The sequence below is a fragment of the Pristiophorus japonicus genome, chromosome 6 (assembly GCF_044704955.1).
Source record: "Pristiophorus japonicus isolate sPriJap1 chromosome 6, sPriJap1.hap1, whole genome shotgun sequence".
Lineage (NCBI taxonomy): Eukaryota > Metazoa > Chordata > Chondrichthyes > Pristiophoridae > Pristiophorus > Pristiophorus japonicus.
Window position 1 is genome coordinate 197,155,951 of NC_091982.1, and position 27,954 is coordinate 197,183,904.

At 43.0% G+C, this 27,954-nt stretch overlaps 1 pseudogene; it reads right to left on the reverse strand.

The window, feature by feature from the left end:
- Positions 1–315: 315 nt before the first annotated feature.
- Positions 316–27,954, reverse strand: LOC139266240 (extracellular calcium-sensing receptor-like; annotated as a pseudogene).

The window sequence follows — 27,954 nt, forward strand, 5'->3', positions numbered from 1 at the left end:
GTTGAGTAGCTTGCCAACATTTGTCTTCAAAGGTTATGAATGAATAATTGTCCCTCGTGTGAAGTACTAAAGGTTAATTAGCATGTACTATACCCTAGCAAGAAGGGTCCTCCCCTTTAGGCAGAGAGGGGAGGAAATTGATCAGCATACATAGTCTAAGGTCATGGACCAATTTAGCATATTGTTTATTAATACAATAACTAAAAACTAACCAACATTCAAGCTTACAATTTCTATTTCCTCATTATATAATTATTTATACCAGCATGTTGCTCCTGATTTTTCATACAAACATTTATGCATAGATTTGTAGTTTTATTTCCCCATAAGGTGTTTTTTAGTATTCTTCTCTGGCTTCAGTAAGATAATGTAACATTTAGGGACAAATATGCAACCAAGAAGACCAGTGCTTGAAGAAAGAATAGCAAATATCTCTACAGCCACTGTGTACTTTCCAGGTGTACTGATATAAGCAGGTACAAAAATTAGCCAAACCACACGAAAGATAATCATGCTGAAGGTTATAAATTTAGCTTCATTAAAATTATCTGATAGCTTTCGAGCAAAAAATGCCAAGACAAAGCACAGACATGCTAATAACCCTATGTATCCTAACATACAATTAAAGGCTGTTACAGACCAACATTACATTCCAATATTATTTTAGCACTATTTTAGTGTTTTGTGTTGGGAGTGGAGGAGAGGTGACCAACCACAATAAACATATTATAACCTGAACACCAGTGGCAACAAACACGATGCCTCTCTGCTGTGTAGGCCCAAATCATTTTCGCAGATTGTTGTTAGGTACAGTAGCCTTAAATGCCATTAAAACAACAATTGTTTTCCCAAGAATGCAAGAAATGCAAAGGACAAAGGAAATTCCAAAGACGGTGTGTCGTAACATACAAGACCAGACTGAAGGCTGCCCAATGAATGCAAGAGAGCACAAGAAGCAAAAAATTAAAGACAGCAGGAGAAGAAAACCCAGTTCAGAATTGTTAGCCTTTACAATGGGAGTGTTCTTGTGAAACAAGAACACTGCTGCAACAGCTATCGTGATGCAAGTACCAGACAACGCGACTGTTGTTAATGTGATTCCCATGGTGGCTTCAAAAGTGAGGAACTCAATTTCTCTTAGAATGCATTGGTCTTGGTGTTCATTGGACCAGTAACGTGAGGGACATTTTATGCATTCAATGCATAATGCATCTGTAACATTCAAAAATCCACAATCAGACTGATTAAAGTGGTGTGCTTATTTTGCTCATATCATATAAAAGAATTCCAATTCCATAACAAATATATAGAGAAAGATCTGTGGCCATCAGTGTAATACTATTTTTCTCCATGGATATGGAGTGCTTACTTTTGCTTGTTTTGTTATTACCATGTGAAGGATGCACCAATAATGCCACCTCCACTTACGTGTAGTCAATACTTTACTGTTCATTTATATGGAACATTGTTCTCTTAAAGGATAGTTTGGACTAATGCTCTCAGTCTCTTACCTTATAGCAGAAGTTGCAGTTTGGGCTACATCCCAAATCGGCTACCTTGTAGATGGTGTTATAATTCAGACTATTACCTAATACACTTCAGCTTCCTTAGACAACGCGGTGCTTCTCGTGAACCAAAACTTGACCTATTGTGCAAAATATCTGGGATTGTGGGGTGTCAGGATGAACAATTAACTTTTTTTTTAACCATTGGGTATAAACTTGAAATTGCCACCATACACTCCAGAGCCCATATTTTCAGACCGACAGAGAGAGGAAATGGGGTGCGGATCGATTATGCTATCTCCTTGCATAATTCAATGATATTGCAATTTTCTGTAATCATTTCCCTCAGATGGCAGAAATGCCTGGTAAAAATTAAGCAAGTATATTTAAAGGAGGAGGCAATGAAATGGTGACATCAGATTTCCCATTTTCTGTCATTACCGCCTCCTTATAAGCCTCTTTGAACAAAGATGGCCCTTGTGTCATCGCAACTAAATCCTGAGATGGACCCACTCGAGGCTGCACCTCTTCTGTTGCTTTTACAGCTTGCTTCTTGCCTGGTGTGCAGGCATTGGAGTCTGGCAGGAGGACACCTATATTGCCGCTGGCCTGAGAAACACTTCCCATCATGTAAATATATTCTTGATATGCCTCTAGTATCAGGCATTCACCTTGCATGGCCACTGATCGGTGGAAAAGAAGACCAAATGGAACTAATGAGATCACCGAAGCCCTGAAAGATAATTGTCTGTATTTCAGCTTCAATTGTTTGGAGGCCAGTAGCGATAGGTCTCTCCAATCTGGTGCCATTGATCTTTATGGCAGCAGTCTAAACATCAATGACAGAAGCACAAACTGCCCTTACCACCCCTGTCATGTGGCCTTTGCTGCAGACATTCCTGGAGTTGTCACTTGTTCCAAGTGGATTATAGTATTGAGATCCATCATTCAGGATGCCACAGAAATGAGTTGTGGACCTCCAATTGACCAGTTAAATGCTTCACATTGTTGGAGACCATCTTCAGTTCCTGCACATAAGTTTCATGCTCTGCAAGCATACTTTTAAAAATAAGGCTATGAGATCTGCACCCTAGCTCTTCAGCTAAGAGATAACGGAGCCAAAATTGCCTCCCCTCCATAAGCTCCATTACCTAAGAGGCAGGAATGGAGCGGAGAAGCCTTACCGACCGAGGGCGGACGAATGGGCCGACCCGACCGAAATTGCCCCTGGGCCGGAAGCAGCAGGAACAGGTTACCACACCGCCCGTTTTCCTGCCGTGTTGGGTACGTGCCGATCCCTTACCGCCAGATGGTGACCCCCCATTCCGACCCCCGTGCGGAATTACATCACAGGAGTGGCACTGCCGCCAGTTGGTGCCACTGACAGCTTTCCCCAGAGGAGAGCCGTCTGGTTGGGCGGCGCATCCGCCCTCAAAGGGGAGGTCGCGCTACCGGCGATTACATGTTATTTTTTATTGTCGTTCGACTGCCAGGTCAGGCTGACAATTATGCCCACGGGTTCGGCTGTGGGTGTCTGGCCGCCGGTCCAGCCGAAACCCTCCCTGGTGGCCTAGTGTTTGCAGAGTTTGCAGCAGCCCTCCCCTTTAACTGAAGGGGAGGGACGTTGTGACGTGTCAGCACGGCGCTGATGACTTAGAGCAACGGCCGCTCCGACCCGCCCGCACTTCTGCCCGGTGACGATGGCTGCTCCAACCCGCCCGCACTTCTGTCCCGCTGATGATGGCTGCTCCGATTCGCCCGCATTTCTGCCCCTCTGAAGACTGCTCTGACCAGAAAAAAAATAAAGTCCCGAATTTTGTCGGATTATCCTTGCATTGGGGCAGACAGAACACTTACAAAATGGTAAGTGCACCCCATTTGGGGCGGAGTGCAATTTCGGACTCGACATCTCCTGATCAATGTTCCCTCTAATTTCTTTATTTTGTGCGTGGTCCTCTTAAATTTGCTTAATGACCATGTATGCATGGTATCTTTTCCAGGGGCAACAGCTGGTGTGTGGCATGTGCAGGACCTTTTAATTGCTGCACGGTCACACAGCTTAGGGGAAATGTTGCTCTTGACCCTCCTGCCAGCAACATCTTCCTCCTCCTATTTAACCCACAGCTCAAGTTAATTCATGCACTATACATCACTGTGTGCACTCCTCCCTTAGTTCAGGAGCCCGTGAGTAACAATAAGTGCTGTTGCAGAGAAGTTTGATGAAGAAAAAATATGCAATTTAGTTTCATATTTTCTTAAGCTTTTAAGTTTTGGGGGTCGAAATTCAGTATCGCTGATTTTGAGGCGGTGACACCGGCTGAGTGCAGATTTTAATACCAAGCGGCATTTGCCTCCTGGAACTGCGAAATTCAATTTTGCCGCCTGAAAAGTGGATTCCAGGGATAAATCCAGTCTTTGTTTGCTACTCTGGAGGCAGTAAACGGCGTTAAGTAGAGCAGCAACAGCATTTTTACAAAATTGGCATGTTTGCCATATTTTTCGGTTAATGATTTGCCACTTTCGGCCAATGCATTAAGCAACATTTGGAGCTGCGCCACCTGCATTCAGTTGAGGCGGTGATTGGGCGCCTCACCGCATCGTGGTTATATTCGCTTTCTACGCACTCAGTCAGATGGTGAAGATGGCAGATGCAGCAACAGCACACCAGCCCGCTTACAGCTTCTCGGATACTACCATCGATGCCCTGGAGAGGCGTCGGGAACTACTGAGGACAGAGGCTGAGAGGAGGCCACAGCCACAGGTCATTTGACGCCTATGGAAAGAAGTGGCTGAAAGAGTGTGAGTGACACGGTGCACAGGACAGCCACTCAATGTCACAAGAAGTGGAATGAGATGACATTGCTGCAGAGGGTGAGTATCTTTAACATTAACCCGACCATGCCAGGCTGTCAGCTCAATGTGCAGTCTGTCCTCAATGTGAATATATCGGGCCCCATGCTCTACGTGGGTGAGACGAGATGCAACGTTCGCATTCGCATTTGCAGCCTCACCCATTACAAGGGCCTGCAAGCGCTGGTAACCTTCCTCATTTGTTCTTCACACCCACCCCTCATCTTGTTACCTCCTCTTCATATGCATGTGGAAGATGGTAGCCTCATCATTACTGTTAGGTCCTGATGAGGAGAAATATTTTCTCTGAGGGTGGTGAACCTGTGGAATTCTCTACCACGGAAGGCTGTGGAGGCCAAGTCACTGAATGTGTTTAGGAGAGAGACAGATAGATTTCTAGAAACAAAGGGCATCAAGGGGTATGGGGAAAAAGCAGGACTATGGTGTTGAGATAGAGGATCAGCGATGATCATATTGAATGGCGATGCAGACTCGAATGGCCAAATGTCCTATTACTGCTATTTTCTGTGTTTCTATGTCCTCTCTTTCAAGCATTGGCAAACCAAGTACACGCAGCTAATCTAAGTTCCTCGACATGTTAAGACTCTCATACAGTAACATGTACTCAACTATGTAAGGCAGTTGAGACAGACCGATAGAAGGACACTAACTCTGATGTTCTCTTTAATCTTGCAGGCCAAGGTCGCCCACAATCGAAGGGAGCAGATGAGGACCGGAGGAGGGGACCCTGACCTCCAGCCCATTATTACGTTGGAGGAACTGATGGGCCCTCAAGTTGGTGCGATGGCAGTGGGTGAGGCCGAATCCCCTTGGGACAGTGACGGTATGTTGAGTTCCTTTGCAGTGCTTAGCAGGCCATTTAGCCTCGACACCACAATCCGTCAGCTCTTTCCATGAGACTAGTATTTCCAAATGCCTTTCCCGGTCCTGGCTCCATCCCCTGCAGGTAACCACTCTTCTCTGGCTTTGTGCTTTCAGATGATCAAGCCTGCACGTCAGCCTTCGATTGCGAGAGATGTTGCACCGGAGGAGGAGGACACATAGAAACATAGAAAATACATGCAGGAGTAGGCCATTCGGCCCTTCGAGCCTGCACCACCATTCAATAAGATCATAGCTGATCATTCACCTCAGCACCCCATAGACACCTCTACAGTCATCACACAGGAGACAGCAGCTTCAGAGAGTGGAGCGAGCAGCTTTCAGGAGGTGGAGGTGGGTGATGCTCCAGGACCCAGTGGCCGGCAGCAACGCCAGGTGGGGAGGGGAAATCTAGGGACCAGCTCCCTGGGAGAGTCCGCACCTGACTGATGCTCAACAGCACTCTGATGATGAGGCTGAATTTCGGGTTGTCGCAAGACAATCATTGCGGTTGCACCGCGATCTGCTGGGTGCACTGGGAAGGGTGCCCAAGAGTCTTGGAGCACTAGCTCTGAAGATGGAGGAGTCCGTCTCAAGGTTTGTACTTGCCTTTCAGCAGCCCACCAAGCCCATCCTTGGTAGAGACCAACGGATTGTTAGAAATCAGGACTTCAAAATGTATAAAACTGACACAAAGAATAAGAACACTATTTTTAATTGTTATTTTGAACTGGAGACAAAATGTCTCCTTAGAATGATAGCAGATGCTTAAAAATGCAATGTTTTGGTACCCTGCTGAGATGTTACAGCATTCTGCACTATGATAACCATTATCTGTGGTTTTCAAGTTAAAACTTTAGCTTTGTTTATGTATCTTTAAGACAATTTGTTGCAGAAAGACTTAGAATGGATGGAAGTTGTGAGAGTTAACGTAACATGTTGCTATGTCGTAAAGGAGATAATGACGCTGAATGAGCAGTTTTCTAGTTTGGCCTCATGAGATCAAAGGAGAGAATAGGGATGAGAGAGATGAAACGATTTCCACAGAAAGAAACCCTGGGTTAATGTAATCAGAGAATGACATGCGGTCAAAATCGTAATACATCTTTAGGGCGAGTTCTTGAAACAAGAATCAAGACAAAGAACTTGAAGTCCTTTTGGATATTAAGTTTTTGGGGAAACCTCTATAGGTCAAAAGGTCTTGTCAATATCCAGGGTCAGGCCCACCCCTAAAAAGAGAATAAAAGTAGCCTAATCAAGATTGACCACACAAATGGTGTGAGGAGAGAGTGAAACAGAAGTTGAGCTGGTCGAACATACTTCGAGTGATCCAATGCTTTATCAAAGGAAGCTCTAGACAGAGAAAGAGACTGCAAGCCAGAGAACTGCTCACGTGCGCCAGCCATTTGTCCGATCGGATCGATATCAACTATCTGTTACGGTCGTATGTTTTTGCTGTATATCTAATGTGTTATATTCCATCTTAAACTCTGATTAAACACAATATACCCACCAGACTGGTTTACAGTCGATCCTGATTATTAAAGTGACCAGAGATAGGCTTAAACTTGATTATTTCCAACAGGATGTCGGATGCAACAAGTGACCATGGGGTCTCAGACATGGTGGCATGGGATATGGCTGACATTGCAGTAGCCATTGAGCACTAGACCGACATTAATGGAGGCTTGCATAATGCAATGTCGTCAGTGTGTGGTGGCATCAATCAGCTCTGTGGTGTGCTTAAGTCGCAATCTGTGTTAATGCAGAGGCAAATTGATGCCACGGACACACTGATCACTGCCATCGTGTCTGGGACCCCATCAGTTCAATGGGGACCTAACGTTGCCGAAACAGGGCAGTAATCTGTGCTCACCAGAAAGCTTCGGATGCTGAGGCTCTGCTCCGGGGAGTAGCAGCGTGTTGGGCCTATTGGAACCTGATGTCCTCTCTCTGGATAACATCATTCCGCCTTTGCACCTGCTGCTCTCTGCAACCCATCCACACCAGACAGCTACCAGCCATGCTGAGGTGTTGCAATCCGCAGCCGGGCCTCAAAGTGAGCAACTGACTACCAGCCTTGCTGCAGGCCCAGACCCCATTGAGGAGGAGCAGTAGGCATGGGATGGGGGCAAAGGGAAGGGGTGGGAAAGCATTGGATGGTGGCCACAGATGCTGGTCTTGTAAACCTTGTTTCCATCTGAATTCATGCAAATAGTTTCACTTGGCTAAACCAGCAAACAATTGTTTGATATTTGCCAGAGATGGCTACCTTGTTGGAAAATGAACTCGTAAATCGTTGCACTTGGATGTCGCTGGGAATGTTTGAAGGGGTCTTGCTAAGGATTATGGCGTTCTGTTATGTTATTTTACAGTACACTTAGGGTTTTTTTGTTAAATAAATGAATTTTTGATTTTTGACCTTGTGTTGAACGTTATGTACAAGGAGGTTTGCAGGGTGGTGGGGGGGGCAATGTGTTCAGCAGATGCCAAGGTGTATAGAGTGGCCATTCAGCTCGTCTAGCATCATTCACTGGAATCGATGAGCGACGAGCAGGCCTTTCAGCCGCAGCAGTGTCAGGCTCCATCACCACCACCTTGCCTAACCAGAGGCGTCTTATGTATTGTTTCTCAGACATGTCAAGTTAAGAGTAATGCGCACGGTAAGCCCTGCATGTGTACAGCTTCTTGCCCCAACATCTGGGGCCTCTCCTCTGGCGTGGATCTACATTCGCCATAAGCCGTTTCTAGCCGCCGCCTTTGAAGTCTTCGCCGCAGGACGACGTGGTGTGCCATCACTGCCCCCATTAAGTTGCAGAGGTAACAACGAGTTACGAGTTGCCAATGTCAACGACCTGAAGCCCACAGGTGTTTGGGAAAGCCCAGTAGTCAAGCTGAGCAGTCTGCAGACACAGCACGCCAACACCTACCTACACACTGTGAGGACCAAACGCTGCATTGATTGCAACCTCTGTGCCCTGGCTGCAACTCCATTTAAATGCCGCCCTAAAATCCTAACCCGCTTTGTGAACACCAACTTTTTGTGGCGTGTTGGCAGCCAGCCGGTAAGTGAGGCATCAAAAGTGAATTTGGCGAGCTGTCATGATTTCCATGGCAGTAATCGGCGCGGCAGCAATTCTTTATGCCCTTCAGAAACCAGAACTGAATTTTGCACCAGGCATCAATTATTAAGGAAAAATCGATGTACCTTTTGCAATTGTGATACATGTATGGTCAGCATTCAGTAAACTGTTTCCTGCCAGGGATGCACAGAATAAGTTTGTGTGAATTCTTATGAAGGGCACACTAAACGAGTTAGAGGTTATGAGGGTACACATTGTGGTGTGTGAATTTGGGCAAGTACTTTGCATAAAAAGCTGTTCTGTAGCCTTACCACAACAACTTTCTTTGGACCTGACCTGCATCCAAATCCCCTTGGTTGTGAAAATAGCATTTAGTCTGCCGCAATTTACTGGAGTAACTGCTGGACCAACTGTTTTAGAGGAAGGTGCCCATTGTTTCAAACAGGACAAACCTCCTTTCCTGCATTTCCTGGGTGAGGAGCTGCAGTGCTACATTATCAACGCAAGATGTTCCCATTTGGCAGCAATGTCGAACTACCAAACAAATCTGTACTATAAACAGCTCCATGGGATGTTTGTATTCAAATTGAATGGTTTGATGGATTGGTCTGTTCAAAGCACTGGGATATAAATTCATCTTGGGTAGTAATGCAAAATGGGCGATAGCAAATCAGCAGCCTGTTTTGCACTCCGTCCAATTTTCATTTCTGCTACCTCCCAAGACAAATTTATATCCATTTGAGTAAATTATTAGATTGCTACCTATGTGCTTGAAATGGGAAGCCATCAACCCAGGCATTATCAGCCAGTCTGGGATGCGTATCTTCTGTAGCCTTCAGAAACAGCTTGCATTAACCAATTTTAACCTGATATGAACAGTAAGAAAGAATCTGATGAATAATATCTCATAGGCCAGAATGGTTTCAGATTGTCACAAAGTATATTTGGGTAGTTTCAATAATGAGCAGCTGATCCACAATGCCAGTTTTACATCTGACTGGCAAACTGAAAATCTACCCATGTTTATTACAATACTCACTGGTGCAAAAAAAAGCAGAGTGAAGTTAAATAAAATTGACCAACTCCATAGTATTTATTAAAAAACTCAAATTAGTAGAGTGATTTCAAGTTGTTAATCTCATTTCGGTGTTATAAATCACTCCCGCTTTCAGTTAATGATGTAACCTTAATCCTAAATTAGATTATTGGTTTATAATCATGTCTATTTTTTTAATGTATTCTGCATTTGTAATTGAATAAATATTTATCTGTTTACTAATTCTCACTTAATTATGCTGTTAAATCACTTACCTGTCTGGTTGTTAATCTCTCCATCAGCACATGGAATGTAATCAAAACAGCAAATTGGCTGTCCTTTCCTGACTCCTTTCCTGATACCTGGGGGACAGCTTTCACTACAGAATGACTTCAACACCTGTGCATAGAAAAATGCATATTGTAGCTCATTATTTATATTGGAAAAATATATTTTACCATTGGTTAAATTAAGTATGTTTATGAAATAACTACAGTATCATAATGAGAGATATTGCTCTGATATTGGTGCATTAATGGCTTTACCTCACAAATGCAAAGAATGCACGATTCATAAATGAAGCCATAATTGAAATAAACCACCTTAGGAACAGAAGTAGGCCATTGAGCCCATTCCGCCATTCAATGCGATCATGGCTGATCTGTGACCGAACTCCATACATCTGCCTTTGGCCCATATCCCTTAATAACTTTGGTTAACAAAAATCTATCAATCTCAGATTTAAAATTAACAATTGATCTGGCATCAATTGCCATTTGCTGAAGAGTTCCAAACTTCTACCACAGTGTGTGTAGAAGCGTTTCCTAATTTCATTCTTGAAAGGTCTAGCTCTAATTTTTAGACTATGCCCCCAAGTCCAAGAGTCACCAACCAGCTAAATAGTTTCTATCTACACTAGCTGTTCCCCTTAATCTCTTGAAAACTTTGATCAGATCACCCCTTAACCTTCTACTCAGGAATACAACCCTAATTTGTGTAATCTCTCCTAATTTAACCCTTGGAGTCAGAGTATCATTCTGGTAAACCTACGCTGCAATCCCTCCAAGGCCAATATATCTTTCCTAAGGTGTGGTGCCCAGAACTGCTCACAATACTCCAGGTGCGGTCTAACCAGGGCTTTGTATAGCTGCAGCATAACTTCTACTCCCTTGTATTCTAGTTCTCAAGATAAAAGACCAGCATTTTTGATTATTTTCTGTACCTGTTATTTTAATGATCTATGTACCTGGACCCCCAAGTCTCTTTGGACCTTCACTGTTTTTAGCTTTCCACTGTTTAGAAATTACCCTGTTCTATCCTTTTTAGGTCCAACATGGATGACTTCACATCTGCTTATATTGAAATCCATTTGCCACAGTTTTGCCCATTCACTTAATCTATCGATATCTCTTTGTAATGTTATGCTTTCATTTACACTGCCTACAATGCTGCCTATTTTTGTGTCATCTTCAGTGCAATTTACCATGGTCTGTCCTCCATTCCAAATAATTGACACTTCATTAATCTTAAGTTCCTCTGTTGGTCCTGAAGATGCGTCATATCTCCCGACATTTACATACTGAACATTGCCTTCCGTGTCTAGCTGCCAGTCTAGAATATCGTACGATGCAACTACATCTCCATATTCATCAAAGTATATGTCCTCTCCATGTCTGCTTTTAAATTTGACTTTCAGTGAATGTAGAAGCTGTACAAAGAGATCACAATTTAAAATAATTTATAATGAATTAGCTCTGTGCAGTTCTTTATATTAATATGTTATTATTTCCATCTGATATTGATTGGACAAACAATTCTTCCCTAATTAATTGTAAATTATTTCCCAGTAATAAAGTCACAAGCACCTTTAATGCTATTCTGTGCACTACTCAGTTGCCAATTTACCTACCAGTTTCTAAAGTGGAATGTACAAAACAAGTAACATTTCAAAAAGTATGGAATCAAAAATAAATGGTACTGAGCATCTGCTGCTCTCTTTTATCGTTGTTATTATTCCTGAGGAGAAATGAGGCATGTTTGTCCGCCAATAAGTAAAAAACAAATGAACCAGCTACTGACTGCTAACATGAAACGGCTTCTGCGTCTCAAACATTTTCTGAGCTTGGAAGGACCCAGGTGAAAATAGTAAGACTAACAAATTTAAAGACAAAAAAAGTAACAAACAAAAATAGACTGAAATATTGCAATGCTGTAATATAATTTTTAAATTCATTTTGTACCATAATATCACTTCAAGTGCATTGCAATCCTTGCATATTATCCATTGTTCTGTAATTATTAATACTGAAATCTCTTAAGACATGGCTAAATATCAAGCTTCATCTTTGATAAAGACAGATTCGTATAGGTATCAAGAATATTAATATCAATTGGTCCAATCAATATCTCTCAAATATTAAGTAGATAATTTTTACACAGAAAGTGATATTAGTTTTGTAAAGATGTGTGTCTAAAATAATTCAAGATAATAATTAGTATATATAACTATTATTTTAGAAGTCGAGATACAACTCCAGAAATAAAAAAAACAATGTTCTCAGTCTATGAGAACGTTGTTTCTAAATAAACAGATAATCTGAATTCAAGATTCTTTTGCAGACTGTTTTTAATGGTGAACTATTACCAGGGGACCGAGGGTCTAGTGAGAAGGAGGAACTGAAGGAAATCCTTATTAGTCAGGAAATTGTGTTAGGGAAATTGATGGGATTGAAGGCCACTAAATCCCCAGGGCTTGATAGTCTGCATCCCAGAGTACTTAAGGAAGTGGACCTAGAAATAGTGGATACATTGGTGGTCATTTTCCAACTTTTTATATGTTATGCATGTAACCCTTGGCAACCTGTATTACACCACCACCAGAGGGCCTACCTGTTGGAGTCCCAAGGGATCCCAACATCCCTTGGGAGCAAGGTATATAAGCAGGCCTCCCATGCTGTACCTGCACTCTGGAGTCTAATTACTCATTGGATACAGTACTCAGTTTCATCCTTTATTATGAGCATAATAATTGGTGACGAGGTAACGAACAACCACACGAAAATGCAAAGAACTGTTAGTATCCTGGAGAAGTTCTCAGAAGGGGAAGATTGGGAGGCTTTCGTGGAGAGACTCGACCGATACTTCATGGCCAATGAGCTGGAAGGGGACGAGAACGCTGCCAAATAAAGGGTGATCCTCCTTACTGTCTGTGGGACAACAACCTATGGCCTCATGAAGAATCTTCTAGCTCCGGTAAAACCAACAACCAAATCCTATGAAGAATTGTGTACGCTGGTCCGGGAGCACTTAAATCCGAAGGAAAGCATTTTGATGGCGAGGTATCGGTTCTACACGTGTCAACGGTTAGTGGGCCAGGAAGTGGCGAGCTAAGGCGCCTTGCAGGACATTGCGAATTTGATGGATTCCTTAAATAAATGCTGAGACTTTTTTGTGCTGAGCATTGGCTATGAGATAATCCTTCGCAAACTATTGACTGTTGAATCTGAGCAAAGTCATAACGATAGCCCAGGATTTATGTCCACCAGCGATAACACCAAACAAATTTTGCAGCATAAAGAGGTTTCGGCTAGTACTGTGCACAAAGTAACATTGTTTTCGAGCAGGAATATACATGGCAGAACGTACATGGCGGCTGCTGCACGACCTCAGATGACCCAGAGTCCGTCATCAATCGTTAATGCGAGGCAGTTAACACTTTGTTGGCGTTGTGGAGGTGATCATCGGGCCCATCAATGCCGCTTCAAGCATTATGCGTGCAACGGCTGCAGAACAATGTGACACCTCCAGCGAATGTGCAGGCGAGCGGCAAACCCTGCAAACCACCACGTTGCAGAGGAAGATCGATCCATGGTGGATCAGGCTGAACGAGAGACTCAAACCGAGGAGGCAGAAGTGTACGGGGTACACACCTTCACCACGAAATGTTAAATGTTGAACTGAACGGAATTCCAGTATCCATGAAACTGGACACAGGTGCGAGTCAGTCCATAATGAGCAAAAAGGCCTTCAATAGGCTGTGCTGCAACAAGGCACACAGGCCCAAGCTCAGCCCCATTCACACCAAGCTAAGAACTTATACCAAAGAGCTGATCCCTGTAATTGGCAGTGCAGAAGTCAAAGTCTCCTATGATGGAGCAGTGCACGAACTCCCACTATGGATCGTGCAGGGGATGGTCCCACACTGTTCGGCAGAAGCTGGCTGAGAAAAATCCGCTGGAACTGGGACAACATCCGAGCGCTTTCATCCGTCGATGATGCCTCATGTGCCCAGGTTCTGAGCAGATTTCCATCATTGTTCGAGCCAGGCATCGGAAATTTCACGGGGGCGAAAGTGCAGATCAACTTGGCTCCCGGTACACGATCCATCCACCACAAGGCATGGGCGGTAGCATATATGATGCAAGAGAAAATGGAAAATGAGCTGGACAGGCTGCAGCGAGAAGGCATCATCGCGCCGGTGGAATTCAATGAGTGGGCCAGTCCGATTGTCCTGGTACTCAAAGGTGACGGCACGGTCAGAATTTGTGGGGACTATAAAGTAACGATTAACCATTTTTTGTTGCAGGACCAGTACCCGCTACCCAAGGCAGATGACCTATTTGTGACCCTGCCTGGAGGAAAGACATTCACCAAGTTGGACCTGACCTCGGCCTACATGACGCAGGAGCTGGAGGAGTCTTCAAAAGGCCTCACCTGCATCAACACGCACAAAGGTCTGTTCATCTATAACAGATGCCCGTTTGGGATTCGTTCAGTTGGGGCAATTTTCCAACAGAACATGGAGAGTCTGCTAAAGTCAGTTCCACACATCGTGGTTTTCCAGGACGACATACTGGTCACAGGTCGGGACATCATCGAACACTTGAAGAATCTGAAAGAGGTTCTAAGTTGGCTAGATCGCGTGGGACTCAGGTTGAAACACTCGAAGTGTGTTTTCCTGGCGCCAGAGATCGAGTTCTTAGGAAGAAGAATCGCAGCAAACAGCATCAGACCCACCGATGCCAAGACGGAGGCCATCAAAAATGCACCGAGACTACAGAAAGTGACGGAGCTGCGGTCGTTCCTGGGACTCCTTAACTATTTCGGTAATTTCCTACCCGGGTTAAGCACCTTGCTAGAACCCCTACATACTGCACAAGGGAGACGACTGGGTATAGGGGAATTCACAAGAGGCTACCTTTGAGAAAGCCAGAAATCTGTTATGTTGAAACAAACTGCTTATTCTGTATAACCCATGTAAATGATTAGTGCTAGCTTGTGATGCGTCGTCATACGGGGTCGGGTGTGTGTTACAACAGGCTAATGAATCGCGGATTTTGCAACCAGTCGCCTATGCGTCCAGGAGTCCAAGGCCAAAAGGGCTTACAGCATGATTGAAAAAGAAGCTCTGGCGTGCGTTTACGGGGTAAAAAAAATGCACCAGTATTTGTTTGGTCTCAAGTTTGAGCTGGAAACTGACCATAAGCCACTCACATCGCTATTCTCAGAGACCAAAGGGATTAACATCAATGCCTCTGCCCGCATCCAAAGATGGGCGCTCACGCTGTCGGCATACAACTATGTAATCCGCCACAGACCGGGCACAGAGTACTGTGCTGATGCTCTCAATCGGCTACCATTGCTCACCACCGGGGTGGAAATGGCACAGGCTGCAGAATTGCTCATGGTGATGGATGCATTCGAAAACAAAAAGTCACCTGTTACGGCCCGCTAGATCAGGATCTGGACCAGCCAGGATCCTTTACTGTCCGTGATAAAAAAACTGTGTCCTCCATGGGAGCTGGTCCAGCATCCCAGCGGAGATGCAGGAAGAGATTAAGCCGTTCCATAGGCGCAAAGATGAAATGTCCTTACAAGCGGACTGTCTTTTGTGGGGTAATCGCGTGGTCTTGCCCAAGAAAGACAGAGACACGTTCATACGCAACCTACACAGCACCCACCCAGGCATTGTAATGATGAAAGCCATAGCCAGGCCCCATGTGTGGTGGCCCGGCATCGACTCAGATTTAGAGTCATGCATGCGCCAGTGCAACACTTGCTCTCAACTGAGCAATGCACCCAGAGAGGCATCGCTAAGTTTGTGGTCGTGGCCCTCCAAACCGTGGTGTAGGATCCACGTTGACTTCGCTGGCCCATTTCTAGGCATAATGTTTTTGGTTGTTGTGGATGCTTATTCAAAATGGATTGAATGTGTAATAATGTCTGTAAGCACGTCCACCGCCACCATCGAAAGCCTACGAACCATGTTTGCCACACACGGCCTGCCTGATGTCCTAGTCAGCGATAATGGGCCGTGTTTGACCAATGCTGAATTCATGACACGCAACGAGACATCTGGCCCGTTCAAGCCCGCATCCATTGGCCAGCCAAAACGAGCAGTTCAAACCATCAAGCAAAGCTTGAAATGCGTGTCAGAAGGCTCCCTGCAGACCCGACTGTCCCGAGTCCTACTCAGCTACCGCACCAGACCCCACTCGCTCACCGGGGTTCCCCCAGCTGAGCTGCTCATGAAAAGGATGCTCAAAACAAGGCTCTCTCTTGTCCACCCTGACCTCCATGATCACTTCGAGGGCAGGTGGCATCAACAAAGCATGTATCACGATCGCACAAACTTGTCACGTGATATTGAGGTCAATGACCCTGTGTTTGTACTCAATTATGGACATGGTCCCAAATGGCTTGCTGGCACGGTCATAGCCAAAGAAGGGAGTGGGGCGTTTCAGGTCAAATTGGCCAATGGACTAACGCGCAGAAAGCATTTGGACCAAACCAAATTGCGGTTCACTAACAGCTACGAGCAACCCGAAGAAGACACCACCAACTTCGACCCTCCAACACACACACACAAGTGGCAACCAACATCACGGTTGACCACGAAGCCGAACTCACCATCCCCAGCAGCCCAGCCAGGCCAGCTGCCCAGCAGCCCAGTAAAGAGCCAACTAACTCACCCACACGTGCATTTGTAATGAGACGATTGCCAAGGGAGGAAAAGCCCCAGATCGTCTCACCCTGTAAATAAGTGTACTATTGACTTTACAAGGGAGTGATGTTATGTATGTAACCCTTGGCAACCTGTATCACACCACCACCAGAGGACCTACCTGTTGGAGTCCCAAGGGATCCCAGCATCCCTTGGGAGCACTGTAGATAAGCAGGCCTCCAATGCTGTACCTGCACTCTGGAGTCTAATTAAAGGAGCTAAGGTCACACTTACTCATTGCATACAGTACTCAGTTTCATCCTTTATCATGAGCATAATACTATAGACTCTGGATCAGCTCCTATGGATTGCAGGATAGCTGATGTAACCCCACTTTTTAAAAAAGGAGGGAGAGAGTAAACAGGGAATTATAGACCGGTTAGCCTGACATCGGCAGTGGGGAAAATGTTGGAACCAGTTATTAAAGATGTAATAGCAGCGCATTTGGAAAGCAGTGACAGGATCAGTCCAAGTCAGCATGGATTTATGAAAGGGAAATCATGCTTGACAAATCTTCTAGAATTTTTTGAGGATGTAACTAGTAGAGTGGACAAGGGAGAACCAGTGGATGTGGTGTATTTGGACTTTCAAAAGGCTTTTGACAAGGTCCCACACAAGAGATTGGTGTGCAAAATTAAAGCACATGGTATTGGGGGTAATGTACTGACGTGGATAGGGAACTGGCTGGCAGACAGGAAGCAAAGAGTAGGAATAAACGGGTCCTTTTCAGACTGGCAGACAGTGACTAGTGGAGTATCGCAAAGTTCAGTGCTGGGACCCCAGCTATTTACAATATACATTAATGGTTTAGACAAAGGAATTGAATGTAATATCTCCAAGTTTGCAGATGACACTAAGCTGGGTGGCAGTGTGAGCTGTGAGGAGGATGCTAAAAGGCTGCAGGGTGACTTGGACAGGTTAGGTAAGTAGGCAAATGCATGGCAGATGCAATATAATGTAGATAAATGTGAGGTTATCCACTTTGGTGGCAAAAACAGGAAGGCAGAATATTATCTGAATGGTGACAGGTTAGGAAAAGGGGAAGTGCAACAAAACCTGGGTGTCATGGTACATCAGTCATTGAAAGTTGGCATGCAGATACAGCAGGCGGTGAAGGCGGCAAATGGCATGTTGGCCTTCATAGCGAGAGGATTTGAGTATAGGAGCAGGGAGGTAGAAAACATAGAAAATAGGTGCAGGAGTAGGCCATTCGGCCCTTCGAGCCTGCACCGCCATTCAATGAGTTCATGGCTGAACATGCAACTTCAGTACCCCATTCCTGCTTTCTCACCATACCCCTTGATCCCCCTAGTAGTAAGGACTACATCTAACTCCTTTTTGAATATAATAGAAAACTGCAGTCTTATTGCAGTTGTACAGGGCCTTGGTGAGGCCACACCTTGAATATTGTGTACAGTTTTGATCTAACCTGAGGAAGGACATTCTTGCTATTGAGGGAGTGTAGCGAAGATTCACCAGACTGATTCCCGGGATGGCAGGACTGACATATGAAGAAAGACTGGATCGACTAGGCTTATATTCACTGGAATTTAGAAGAATGAGAGGGGATCTCATAGAAACATATAACATTCTGATGGGATTGGACAGGTTAGATGCAGGAAGAATGTTCCTGATGTTGGGCAAGTCCAGAACCAGGGGTCACAGTCTAAGGATAAGGGGTAAGTCATTTAGGACCGAGATGAGGAGAAACTTCTTCACTCAGAATTGTGAACCTGTGGAATTCTCTACCACAGAAAGTTGTTGAGGCCAGTTCGTTATATATATTCAAAAGGGAGTTAGATGTGGCCCTTATGGCTAAAGGGATCAAGGGGTATGGAGAGAAAGCAGGAATGGGGTCCTGAAGTTGCATGATCAGCCATGATCATATTGAATGGTGGTGCAGGCTCGAAGGGCCGAATGGCCTATTCCTGCACCTATTTTCTATGTTTCTATGTTTCCATTTGTAGGTTTACATATGAACTTTTAAAATGCACTTTATTGTAAGTATATTTGAATTCCAACAGTGAATTGGGATGCGCATTTATCCTGTGGTTCAATTTATTTTCAGTTGGAATACATTTTTTTCTTACTAAGTTGAATATTAACATAAAATGTTTCATTGCATTCAAGTAAGAGGCAAATATAAACAACATTCTTAAAATTTTCCTACCTGTCCTGGTTCCATGTTTAAAGTATTGCCACATGTTCCATTTGTAAATGGCCCTTTTCCCGGCACACATGAAAGCAAATTATGCAGAGCGTGTGCTATAGAATGAATTGCTTTGTACATGTTGTATGAAATTCTCAGCTGAGATACATCAAAATATGTGTTTTTTTGTTTAGTTAGATCTTCAGAGCCAGTACAGAGCTGTTGCGGATATCCAGACATATGTTGTGCCATTTTAACTGTACAGTTTAATAGTATTTCCCAAAATTCTCTAACAAACACATTAGCAAAGGATTTAAAAGGCTTGAGTCTAAGGAGAAACTTTTTCAGTCCAGGAATATCTACGCCTTGTATTGCAGCTCCTATTGTTCCACTCATCACCAGAAGGAGTTCTTTTGTCGATAATATTCCTGAAATGATGGAAGATTCACTGGCTATCCATTGTCGACCAGTAATGTTTTGCTGCACTAATTCTTTTGCCACAGGAAAGAAATCTAAGTCATTGGAAAATATAACAATGGCTCTTGCTGAAGACATTTTTGTAGTATTAACAATTTGTTGTGTCTTTGTTTTGGAGTAGATTTTGGGGAGTGATTCAATAAATGCAATGCAGGCACCAGATTCTTGGATTTCAACCCTGAATATTTCTAGTCCGTATCGACCATAGTCATTATCACTTGCAAGAAAGCCAACCCAAATCCAACCAAACCTTTTCACAAGTTGGGCCATAACCTTGATCTGATATTTATCACTGGGTATTGTTCGGAGAAATGTTGAGAACTCCAGCTTATTGCTGAGACAGGTACAAGTTGCATAATAACTGAGCTGTAAAGGAAATGACAAAAAACATTGTAAGGAAAACAAGGTATGTTTAAAAAAGTTACACTCTTGGTAATTCTGTGTCCAATATCTACAAGTAATTTATATTGAAATATTGTTTTAAGAGGCCGGTCTCTTGTGTCTCAATAGCCAGCTTTTTAAGAGTTTTATCAAGGCTAAACCTATAAACAGTGCGGGTGTCACAATACATTGCTTTTTTTAAAAAACATCTTCACAACACAGCTATTGCTTTCTTAGTCACAGACATCAGCAAGACAGGAAGGGGCATTCTTTCCTTTTATTTTATCCAGATGTCATATAAACAGACAGCATAAACTCTATATTCTCAGCCTGGCAATGGTGTTAAGAAAACATGACATTGAGAGCTCGGCATCCTCTACTAGAAAGACGAGCTTTAGTTATTTCCACACTTAGTAACATCATTCAATCTTGAAAAAAGCTCTCTTTTGTTAATAGGCAAAAATTAATTAAATTTCTATAACATCCCTCAAGACATCTCAGAGCGCTTTACAGGCTGGGGAGAAAGAGCGGAAATTGAGTGGAATGAAAAAAAACGAAACAGCAAGGATAAGACTATGAGACCAAAGCTTGGACAATGAGAGGATTTTTAAGAAGCCTTTGAAGGCTGGAGAGGTCGCAAAGCAGAGTTTAGTGATGGAGTATCAGAGGGCAGGAACATAATAGCTGCTGATAGATTAAAAGAGCAGGGGACAAGAAGTAAACAGATATCAGAGGAGCAGAGGATGTGTGCAGGGATATACAGCTGGAGTTAAGATGATACTATGGAGGGTTTGAAGGCTAAGATGAGAATCTTGAAATCAATTTTTAGAACCAATGAAGCTTGACAAAGTTGGGATGATGGGAGTGTTAGACTTTGTGTGATTAAGGATATGGGCCTCACCTTTCTGAATAACAAGTAGCTTTTGTAGGGTTGTTGTGGGAAGGCCAGCAAGGAAAGCATTGGAGAAGTCAATGCTCAAGTTGATAAAGGCAAAGCTAAGGCAGTAGTGGCCCACTAGCCTTAGTGCAGAGTCTGAGTATGGGAGTGTATTGCCCACTGAAAAGGTCTGCCTCAATTTCATGATGTGCTCAGGGTGGGAAACACATAAAACCTAGTAACCCCCTATGTTTCTGCCATACAATTGCTGCTGGCATAGTGCTCTATGCTGACAGCACATAGGAAGAATTTGCAATTTGCAGGAAATGAGTTGGGGAACAAATTAATTCACTAGTAGTGTGTCAATATGTCAGCAACAATTAGATGTTCATCCTTTGGAAGTTTTTATTTCCCTTTTGTATTGACACTAACAGTAACTCAAGTTTTCTGATGAAAACAAGCTATTTATAATCTCCAAGATACAAGTCAGGAATATTCTCCACTTGCCTGGATGAGTGTAGTTCCATAAACACACAAAAAACTCAACACCATGCAAGACAAAGTAGCTCGCTTGATCAGGATCCCATCCACCACCTTAAACATTCACTCCCTCCACAACCGACGCATCGTGACTGCAGTGTGTACCATCTGCAAGATACACTGCAGTCACGGTGCTTCTTCGACAGCACCTCCCAAACCCATGACCTCTACCACCTAGAAGGACAAAGGCAGCAGATGCATGGGAGCACCATCACCTCTAAGTTTCCCTCCAAGTTACACACCTGACATGGAAACATATCACTGTTCCTTCATCATCACTGGGTCAAGATCCTAGAACTCCCTCCCTAACAGCACTGTGGGAGTACCTTCACCACACGAACTGCAGTGGTTCAAGAAGGTGGCTCACCACCACCTTCTCAAAGACAATTACAGATGGGCAATAAAGGCTGGCCTTGCTCGCAAGGCTCAAGTCCCAGGAACGGATGAAAAAAATACAGTATAGTAATAGGTAATGGAGAGATACAGAGTGGCAAACGAGACTAGTTTCTTTGCAAGATAGATACCTAAAAGTAAAATAGGTATGAATGGGTTAAATTAATACAAATGAAAACCAAGAAGCAGTTTAAACTGTAGGGTCCTTTACAGTCGTAATTATTGTATCTCTTTCATTAGAAAGGAAATGATCTATAAAAGCAAATCATTTCTCAAAATGTCAAAGCACCTACACCTACTAAATTATAATTCATAATTTATTATACTAAGGGGTATCTGATTTCAGAACTGCTAGAAATGCATTAAGAAAATAATTTTAAATAGAAATATTGCTTTATTGTTTGTTAAAGCACATGTAGAGAAATAAATAAATAGTTACTTTAAACCTTTTAACTTCAAAGTTGATTTCTGTAACCTCTTACCACAGGAATCTGAAATGGTGCTAACGTTTGAGATATAATCATGCACTGTGTTGAGGAAGGATCTCCGATTATGACAGGCACATCACTGGCAGTACATTTAGAATTCAACACTATTTCCTCTTGACCAGTAACAAAATAGATAGCTGCTCTCAGTGTCATGGGGTGTTTTCCACTGGAGTCATAAATCTTGTAGCTCAGTGTGATATTCGGAAGTAGTGTTGAATCCTTGTTGATTTCTTCTATTGCAAAGATCATTGTTTGTGCCCAGCGAAATGCTCTAAAATTGAAACTACAAAATCGATTAGATGCAATTTGTGTGCAGTTTTTGAAAATAGTTTTTAACGGTCATCAAATTATCTGAAATCAAGTGAATGAGCAGGAAATGAAAGCACAAAATACAAATGAAGAGATTCTTGGAGTTAAATACAATATAATCGCTAAAATTCTAGAAAGTGACTCCATGTACCGAATTCCTACATGTATCTGATCATTTATTGTTACGTCCAACAACTTCAAATGTTAGAATTAATGATGAATCAATAATTAATCTCATTAGTCCACCCAATCAGTACAATTCGAGTTCAAAGTGATGTGATGTTAACAATCATCCAGATTAGAAATGTTAAAGACTACATCTTGTTCATTTGTGTAGCAGCCTACATTTTACTGTGACCAGTAATGACTCTTTCAAGAAACTAATGTAAAGTATATTAAAACAGTGCATTTGATTAGAGAGAAATGATCCTTGTGTTTTGCTTACCTTTCGCATCCTAAGATTTTTGGTTGAGATTTAAAGGCCAAATCTTGAATAATGACTTTGGTATGAATATGGAATAGTTCACCTAGAATAATGTCACCATCCATAGACATGTCAGGTAAATCAAAATATCCTTGTATTTTGCATGCAGTCTTCTCTCCTAACACACTAGTGCCTAAAGAAATCATCAGTAATGAAATGAGATGGTAATACATATTATTACTTCACAAGAACAAAATAAACTGCTTTCATGTGAATGTCTTGTTTATATATCTAGCACTATACCCAAATGTCAAATGTTTAATGAAAATTAAATTCTAAAAATGAACAATCCCAAAAGAACATTTTAGAAGATGGTGGGGAGTGTGTGATGGGTAAGATGTTTATCATTTATTCCTCTGTGAGTAACGACTTCATCCAACTTGTTTGCCTTCCGACTGCAGGCATAACAATAAATAAATTAAGCAAATCATCAAACTATCTCCCATAAGAATAGTCTCATTAACAATCACTAATTATTTTTTCTTGTGTTTCATATATTAGCATGCAGGAATATTAAGTGTTTTGGCATGTTTAAAATTTTGACAAGCGATATGGATCAATTATTTTCCTCTTTGTTTAATTGTTTTCTCTTTGTCCTGTTCAATGCAACAGTCTCTGACTGGGAGAGTCAGCAGATCACCTGCTCTTTTGTTCTTTTATGCTCATCATCATCATAGGCAGTCCCTTGAAACGAGGAAGAATTGCTTCCACATCAAAAAAGAATGAGTTCACAGATGTTTCAATGAAGGACCTAATATTCCAAATCCTGAACTACATCCTGAAGGGTGGAAGATGCCTGTACATGGATTCTTTTAACGTGTGGTGGCCGTTGCACACTAGCCACCACACGAGCTTGACAGAGCTTGGTCTTGGTCCAGTGGCAAGGGTTATCCAAGACGACTGGAGACCTGCTCTGCTGCACGGGCCTAGTGCGCACACATATCGGTGACACTACTCTGGCACTGGCTACTGGATGATGTATGAGAGTGGTCCAGGTTGATCTTTCTGGCCATTCCGCCTTCCTGTGGCGAATTACCATCTCACTCGCAACTCCTCAATGGCTCCATTGAGAAACTGGGAGTGCAAACCCACATCTTTCCACTTTGTGGCACAGCACATAAGAACATAAGAACATAAGAAATAGGAGCAGGAGTAGGCCATATGGCCCCTCAAGCCTGCTCCGCCATTTAATAAGATCATGGCTGATCTGATCTGATCATGGACTCAGCTCCACTTCTCCACCCGCTCCCCATAACCCCTTATCCCCTTATCGTTTAAGAAACTGTCTATTTCTGTCTTAAATTTATTCAATGCCCCAGCTTCCACAGCTCTCTGAGGCAACGAATTCCACAGATTAACAACCATCTAGAGAATAAATTTCTCCTCATCTCTGTTTTAAATGGGCGGCCTCTTATTCTAAGATCATGCCCTCTAGTTCTAGTCTCCCCCATCAGTGGAAACATCCTCTCTGCATCCACCTTGTCAAGCCCCTTCATAATCTTATACGTTTCGATAAGATCACCTCTCATTCTTCTGAATTCCAATGAGTTGAAGCCCAATCTACTCAATCTTTCCTCATAAGTCAAACCCCTCATCTCCAGAATCAACCTAGTGAACCTTCTCTGAACTGCCTCCAAAGCAAGTATATCCTTTCGTAAATATGGAAACCAAAACTGCACGCAGTATTCCAGGTGTGGCCTCACCAATACCTTATATACCTTACAAGACTTCCCTGCTTTTATACTCCATCCCCTTTGCAATAAAAGCCAAGATACCATTGGCCTTCCTGATCACATGAAACATCGTGGGACAGATCTACTTCTTCCTATACCTGGGCCTTTTGGATCATCCTGACAGAGTTGCCAATCCTCATGGATTGTCCTGGAATCTCCAGAAATTAAAGATTAATCTCTGCTGCAAGCAATTTGGGAGATTAGCACACCTAATGATATCATAGTGTGCGTCTCTCAGAAAATTTCCACCGCCTCTGCTCTGCCTGAAAGCACCTCAGTTTATCACACCATACCTTTCCACACTACACAAAGCCACAGCACACCAACCTACATAAAACAAATAGAAGGAGTCCTACAGTGCTCTAAATTGTGTGATAAAAACCCCTGGAACATGTCTAACTGGAGTGGGCAATCCTATCGCCTGACCACAGGAAAATTGGGTGGGATGGGGCACACACCCCTAACAAAACCTGCCCAATTTTCTGCCTATTAATTTAAATAAAGTGTCAGTCTAGATTATATGCGCAAATCTCTTGAGTGATGCTTGAACCCACAACTTGTGACTCAGAGGTGGCAGTGCTATCCCTGAGCTGAGGCTGACACGAGAATCAGACATAGTTGGTGTAAGAAAGTTGCAGCTGGTTCTCCTAATACACATGGTTCCCAGAACTGCACCAATATGCACAGACTTTGTGTATAAGCAGAATCAGGCAAAAGCTTTTCAATATATTTTCAACTGGATTGATTCTATAGTCATGACTATCAAATAATAATCTGGATTTTGTGGGGTAGGGGAGGGGGGAAGCTGGTCTATTGTGTTGTGCAAGGAAGATCCAAATAGCAATCATGTTTAGCATAGCAGAATCATGGTCGTGCAGATGTTATGAGCTGTGGTGGAGTTTCAGATCAGCTCAGGTATATTCTGGGAAACAGGTGTCGTTTTGCGACTGGAGAACAAGGTGATGTGGTTAAGGTGCCTTGAGAATGGACCTGATTGGAAACTTATCCTCTCCATTCTTTCTAAACTGACCAGATTATTGCAGAATTTCTGCCCCTAACAGTAATTTACATTCAAAATATGCATGAATTCTTTTTAGAACATGGTCCATGTTGGATCTTAGATCTAGCATCGGATCAAATGATTTCTCATTTGCATTGGACTGGAATTTGAACAGAAATCTGCCATATGAAATAATACACAGCTGCAAGGGATAGGCTTAAACCTGTTCAAATTACTATCTCAAATTTGTCCCACATCATTCTCACAAAATAATGTATGCTAGAATACAAAAATGAATGTTGGAAGTTTAGAGATCTATAATGTTTGTCCATTTGGGGATTTTGCAATTGATCACTTAAGGTCTACATTCTCAGATACTGACATATATCAAAGGGCAGTGTTACAAGTTCCAGGTATGCATTAGATATTCTCTCTGGTTCAGCATCGCCGTTCTCTACCATAAGCAGACCTGCGTCCATCGGAGTTTATCTTTACTGCCCAATATCTAGCCATATGATAGCCTAATTCGAGGTGTCGTAACAATGAAACCCATTGTTACGTTATTTCACACCTGGCCCCATGTGAAAACTGATGAATTAACGTGACATGGCCAAATGTAAGCCAAGAAGCTGGTTTATTTTATGCAAAATACAAGTTTGAACAGAACACAGTCTTCAATGAAATTCAATCTAATCTCTATTGCTTCTTGTAACATTGAAAATAACAAACTACACAAACTTAGCTACTGACACAAGCTCAGCTTCATTTTTGCAAGTCAGTATTTGTTGAGCTGACTGGTTCCACCTTAAAAAGAATGATCTCACCCTCTTCATTATTGTTTCCACTCCAATCAAAGACTGATTCTGTAGCTTATGTGGCCAGGAAATTACTCTGAGCTGCTCCCGCTCTGCTGACGTTACTTCGGGATTTCCGCCACACCTTTGACAGAATAACACCATTGGAGTGGAGGCATCTCTGAGAAATTCCCTGGCCTCGGTTTCTTTCTTAACTGGTCAGGAAAACAAAGACCGACCCAATGCTCCCCGTATCCAGGGATTGGCAAGTTGAGCTGCCAATCAAACTGGCTACCACCTTTCTTAAGTGTGAGCTTCCCTGACAGAACCCTTCTCGCCCATAACACTAAATGGAGTTAGCTCGCAGCTTAGCTGTGATCTCACTGAATGGCAGAACAGGCTCGAGGGGCTAAATGGCCGTACTCCTGTTCCTATATTCACCAGCACCACTGGGATTATACAAATGAAAACATTTTGACATTTTGTATGAAAATTACTAGGAAATGTTAGAATGTATTAACAAATATCTGATTATCTCAGCTTGGATAATAATGTTCGATGGGTGGTCCATTATCTTTCACAAGAACTCTATAAAATGCATTGTCCCCTTTGTTCTAAAATAACTTTTCCCTGTGAAGTCATAAAAACGATGCTGGACCTTTAAGAATTAATTCTTAGAATCCTGAATTTGATTTGGTGTAAAAATATCTCATAGCTTAAACCAAAAATTCCCTAGACCATATAATCAATAGTATTGCCGAGGCCACAAAGTCAATAGTATTAAAATGCAACAGGTGGTTCCAACTCAAGTAAAAGAATAAAAGCGTGTAAATAAATAAAATGCATTTATATAGTGCCTTTCACAACCTCAGAATGCCCCAAACACTACAGCCAATTAAGTACTTTTGGAGTGTAGCCACTGTTGCAATGTAGGAAATGAGGCAGCAAAATTGCACATAGCAAGCTCCCACAAACAGCAATGTGAAAATGACCAGAAAATAGCCGCAAAATTGGAGCTGTTAGCGCCGGCCATTAAGACCAATTTGGAAGAAAAATGGCGGCTGCCGCACTTCTATCCACTGACGGCAGGTCCTGCGGCAGCCGCCATTTTTGCAGGTCAGCAGCACTGCGCTTGTTGCAGAAATGGAAATGAGGCAGATCGTGATGTCAATGAGTGTGCAACGCTGATTTGACTTACGATCTGCTATATTGGACATCGCTGCTCCATTTAATATCTTCTTCTCATCACAACCAGCTGAACATGAAAGGACCCCCACCTGCGCTATTTAAAGGAATCAATAACAACTTGGAGCTGACTTACTTTTTCATTTCTACTGGCTCTGTGTAAGTTTATGCAACTGTTTGGAGCTTTCTAGAGTTGTTTAAAGTTGCTGAAGTCGCAGGGAGTGGTGCTGCAAATGGAGATGCCTTGTTTCTCATTTAAAGGGTTCTGCTCACATCACTTGCTCCCAGTCATGAAGGCTCTAGTTTCAGCCTCCCTCACGCTCGAGTATGACGGGAAAATGGAGCAGAGGCAACGAATAAGAGAACAAGATGCTCGCAGGGGGAGGTGGAAGAGGAGCAGGAGTGCTCTCAGCCGGAGGCCTTATCCACCTAGGGTCTTCTGAGAGCACTTTTCCTACCTGCAATTAAGCCAGGAGCAATATATGAGAAGGCTCTGCTTCACCAAGGAGGTGGTCGCAGAACTGTGCCATCTCCTGCAACCAGACCTGCAACGTCAGAGCAGGGGGACGATGGCTCTCCCTGTCAACCTCAATTTTATCTTCACCGGATCCTTCCAGTTTGAAGCAGGAGTCATAGCTAACATCTCCCAGCTCATTGTTCATCACTGCATTTGGGAGGTCACAGAGACTGTACTCTAGGAGAAGGGACTTAATTGTCTTCTCTATGAACAAAGAGACGAAGGAGGAGTGCGCATGTGGCTTTGCCAGGATATCAGGCTTCCCCAT